This window comes from Capsicum annuum, chromosome 9, assembly GCF_002878395.1.
Source record: "Capsicum annuum cultivar UCD-10X-F1 chromosome 9, UCD10Xv1.1, whole genome shotgun sequence".
In the NCBI taxonomy this organism is placed as follows: domain Eukaryota; kingdom Viridiplantae; phylum Streptophyta; class Magnoliopsida; order Solanales; family Solanaceae; genus Capsicum; species Capsicum annuum.
This window is the reverse complement of record NC_061119.1, coordinates 25659129-25663882: the sequence shown is the minus strand read 5'-3', so window position 1 is coordinate 25663882 and position 4754 is coordinate 25659129. Positions and strand designations below refer to the sequence as shown.

Genomic DNA, 4754 nt, shown 5'->3' with positions numbered 1-4754 from the left:
ATAAATAATACAAGCTACAAAAATACTAAAAATTACACAAACCCACAACTTAAGTTTCACTTATTACAAAAAATATCATCTCTCCAAACACATTACAAAAATCTCATTTTCTCTAAAAATACATATACATAACTTCTATGTGTATGTCGGCTCTGGTATGTGTATGAATCAGCTTTGTTATGTATAGGTTGGTCTTGTTATACTTGTTATGTGCATGAATCGGTCTTGTTATGTATATATCGGTCTTGTCATATACAAAGATTTCTATGTATATGTCGGTCTTGTTATGTATATGAATCGAGAGAGAGTAAAATAATTAAGAAAGTGGGAGGGAGTGTAAATAATTCTAATAAGGTTGGGATTTATGTTATTTAGCCACAAAAATAATACAAGAATTGAAATTGGGCCCTAAGTTAGCCCATCAATAAAATTGTTCAGCTCTTGGGTCATCCTTTATGGACTTTTGGTTCATTTCTGCAGTGTATACCCAGCTGTATATTGACTGTATATCACAGCCCTTCACCCTTGCGTTTTTGTGTATATTTCAACGTATTTACTGTATATCAACGTAGAAATCAGCATAGTCCCTGTCCATATTTCATTGTACACTGTATGATGGTATGCAGCTAAGACTTCCAGTGTATACACGTTGTATATCAGCCTATACCAGCCTGTATATGTGTGCTATCCTGTGTATATCAGTCCAAATTTGGACTACAATGTGGTTAGACTCGACGGACATCGAATGCGAAGGAATGGGGAGTCCGATCGGACTCGTTCAAGGTGGGTTCATGCAAAATATAGAAAAGGTAAAGATTAGGTACGTATTTATATATGAAATAAAATTTAACTTGAAATGATTTCCAATAGTTCAATGAATTTTCCAGGAAAAGGAAGAAAAAAGTGCAAGAACGCATGCATATCCAACCATTTTTAGAAAAGAAAAGCCAAAAATTCTGAAATTTTAACAAACTTTCACACAAATAAAAATACTAACACCCCAGAGCATGAAGAGATATTTAGGAAGACATTATTATTACTATTATTTATTATTATTATTATTTCTAACGAAAGAAGGAAAGCGACCAACAAAGTGAAGTTTCGCCTAATACTTAAACTATACATTTAAACTAGTCGAAATGAAGTCATAGATTAAACTATTTGAAAGCAGTTCAATATTTGATCCAAAAATAGGGAGGTACTTGATTTAAAACCCACAAAGGAATATAAGTCCCAACTTGATATACACAACAAATAGTCATTGCAAAAAATGGAATAAAATCTCAATTTATCACCACACGTGGTTAAAAAAGAACGGACTATACTATAGATTGTTCAACTAGCTGTCAAACAAGTTGGGTTTTAACCCTTTACGATAAGGGGATGGGTTTTAACCCTTTACGATAGGGAAAGACAGAAACAACATTTCTAATTAAACTATTTCCATGAAAATTATCATGGAATTTAAATTTCATTTTCTAGCCATTTCAATTTATTGGCTTGTTCTATACTGTTTCTACACACCTTCTATACAGTTTTTATACAAATCTTATACATATAAATATTCTATACTAAAATTATACAGTTTTGATACATAATTTATATAATAATTGTACATTGTTTTAACGTTCTATACAACAATTATATAATTTTTATACACTTTCTATATATATATATTGTACATATACATATTTGATAGAATTATACAATTTCTATACATATATCTTATATAGATACATATTCTATTTAATAATTATATCGTTTTTATATAATTTAATTATTATTTCTAAAGAATAAAAAAAAAGCAGAATATTTAATCAATTAAAAATTTTATAGCAAAAGAAAATTGAAATATTTTTATTAGGGCCGGATTGTCCAAGTTAAATATTGTATCAGTATTGTGTATAGATTGTATCAGTATTGTATATGGGCTGTATATGAACTACGTGGACCAAAATGATCCAAATTGGGAAAGATTAGGAAATGACCATAAAATGACATTTGTTTACCGACCGGACATTATATGTCCAAATATCCAAACTTGGGCTATTAATTTTTAAAAAGGTCATAGAGTATCCTTTTCCCTTGCGATAAATTAGTCAAATAAATAACCTCACGTGTCTGAACATCAATCAGAATTCAAGAAAAAAAAACAAAGCATTAAAAGGCTCAAGTTTAATTTGTTCCAGCAATTAATTAAAATTTCAAGAAAAGGGATAAAAAAAAACATACTCAAATTATAGAGTCCATATGAAAAAAAGAGGGATGGAGAAAGAAAAATCACAACTATGCGAAATTGTTGTAATGACAAAACCTTTCACGGCCTTTGCCGAGCTTCACATCATCTTTGCAAAAAATTGTGTTTTCGGTTAATCAAATTGCAAACATTCACTAACTAATCAATAGTCTTCATGCTTTCCGAATGTGTGACCGTTTAAGTGAAAAGTTGATAAATATGAATTCACTTTCCCAAGTTTCACGTGTGAATAATTATTCTAGATCTGAGCCAAAGAAGATGACCCTCACACATAATAGAGGCATTCGATCAAAATGATGCAAACACCAACTTAAGCAAACAGCCGGCAGAAACTTTGGAGGACGAAGGAAGCAATCAGAAATAAATCTTTAACCTTTTAAGCTAATTTGTAACAGCAAGGAGAATACCAAAACCCAGAGAAAAATGCTCAACATTAAAAAGGAAAGAAAACTACTCTTACGCTAATCGTTAGATTTGACTACAAACAACAAAGCAATAATCGATGGGAAAGGAACCTAGACACTACCAACAACTGGAAGTAGAAACAACATCATAAACAAACATGGGATCCAAAAATACTTCAAGAAACGAAATTTAAGCACTACAAATACCAAACAAAAACAGAAAAGAAACGAAGTTCAAGCACTAAAAATACCAAACGAAAACAGGAACTCATGAAAAATAAAAGGAAACAAGGAAGTTACCTGTTTCGGAGCAGCTCACTGGGACGACGAGCTTTTACGACGAACTTCCAGCAGAGTTTAAATTTCGACCCTTCGGAGTTTAATTTTTTTGTCGGAATGGAGTTTTTTTTAGTCTGTTTCTTGTAGGATTTTTGGTTCCGGATTAGAAGCATGAGCCTCCCGAATCCTTAAATTTTTCCCCAACAATCGTCTCCCTCTTCACTCGACATACATGGTATTTATAGAAGAATTTTGGGTTCTTTTTCGAAAAGGTAAAAAAGGGAAACAAGTTGAGAAGTGAATTTCAAAAAATTTGGGATAAGGTTTGCTGGTTTTCCTGTTGATGTTGATGTTGACGCTGAAAGCTGTTGTTGAAATTTTGAGTTGTTGGCGTTGAAGTCGTTGTGTCGGCTGTTTTGCGTTGTTTGTTGTTGAATTTGCTGGGTGTCGTCGTTTTTAGCTGAAACTGAAGTGGATATCGGATCAGGGAAAGGGTTATGGGGTATTTGGGACTGTAAGGGGAATGGATTTGGAGCTGGGCCGGGTTGGTTGTTATGATGTTGGGCTGGTGCAGGTAATTGGGCTGAAATGGAGTGGGCTGGTGGCTGAAATGTGAGCCTGGCAGGGGCATTTGTTGGAAAATAAAAAGGGGAAATGGGCCCAAAAAGGAATAGGAAAGTTTATTTTATATTAATGGGGAGAGAGAGTAAAGTAATTAAAAATGTGGGAGAGAGTGTAATTACGTCCAAAAGAGTTGGTATTTATGTTATTTATACAAGTTTATTTTATCTAAAAATTACACAAATGCACAATTTATGTTTTCAATATTACAAAAAATCTCAACTCGCTAAATATATTATAAAAATTCCAACATATACAGAGAATGTTATGTATATGTAGGCTATGTTATGTATATTAATGGGGAGAGAAAGTAAATTAATTAAAAAAGTGGAAGAAAGTGTAGTTACTTCCAAAATGATTGGTATTTATGTTATTTATACTTATTTTATACTAATGAAATAGTCATAATTGAATAAATTCGGATAAAGTCGAGACGAAATTATCTTTTAATTAGTTTAACAAATTTCTCAAATTAAATAATTTTAAAATAAATATTTAATGAAACACAATTTTATTTTATTTCTTTTTTTAATAATAATAAATAAAAATTAATAAACTAATTATGTCATCAATTCCGTATTTTCAATCGATCTTGAGAAAAGTAGAATATTTGCAATTTAATCAAGCTTTTTACTCTGCATAAATTTTAAAGCATTTTCTTTAACTGGTAATCATATAATCATGTATAATTAACACTAATATATATTAATTTCACCTAAATTCAGAAGGTAGGGTTGAAATTTATTTCAAAATAACTTAAAATAAATATTTTAAAACTATTTAAAATTGAGAAATTCAAGAACTAATTTGAAACGTGGAGGGGCAAAAATTAGGTTTCAACATACAAAATAAATTATTAATAAAATATGAAGTAACAACAAAACTTATGCTGAGGTGGCATGCCACATGGGATCCACTTCACCCAACTATCATGCCACGTGGCTCTCATCTTGCCATGGTGAAAAAGTGTTAAAGGAGGAGTATTTTTAATAACTTTGCTTACGGCAGGGGTATATTTAACCCCATAATATAACGAAGGGCAAAGTTAACCAATTTATCAAAGTAGAGGGGTATTTTTGACCCTTTTTCCTTATTTACATGCAGAAGAAACATGAGAAAGTTGCTCGGATGGTAAGTTTCTTATTTATATTTTAAAATTGTAAGATCGAGTTATTACGAAAGTAAAAATGATG

General features: G+C 31.2%; 1 long non-coding RNA gene across 1 annotated transcript; it reads right to left on the bottom strand.

Annotated features, from left to right (window-relative positions):
* Nucleotides 1-341: 341 nt before the first annotated feature.
* Nucleotides 342-3595, bottom strand: LOC107843010. The gene is made up of 2 exons (XR_001666240.2): nucleotides 2962-3595; nucleotides 342-714 (listed from the first exon to the last, which is right to left on the bottom strand). It is a non-coding gene; the product is annotated as an uncharacterized LOC107843010 (long non-coding RNA).
* Between the last annotated feature and the right edge of the window lie 1159 nt (nucleotides 3596-4754).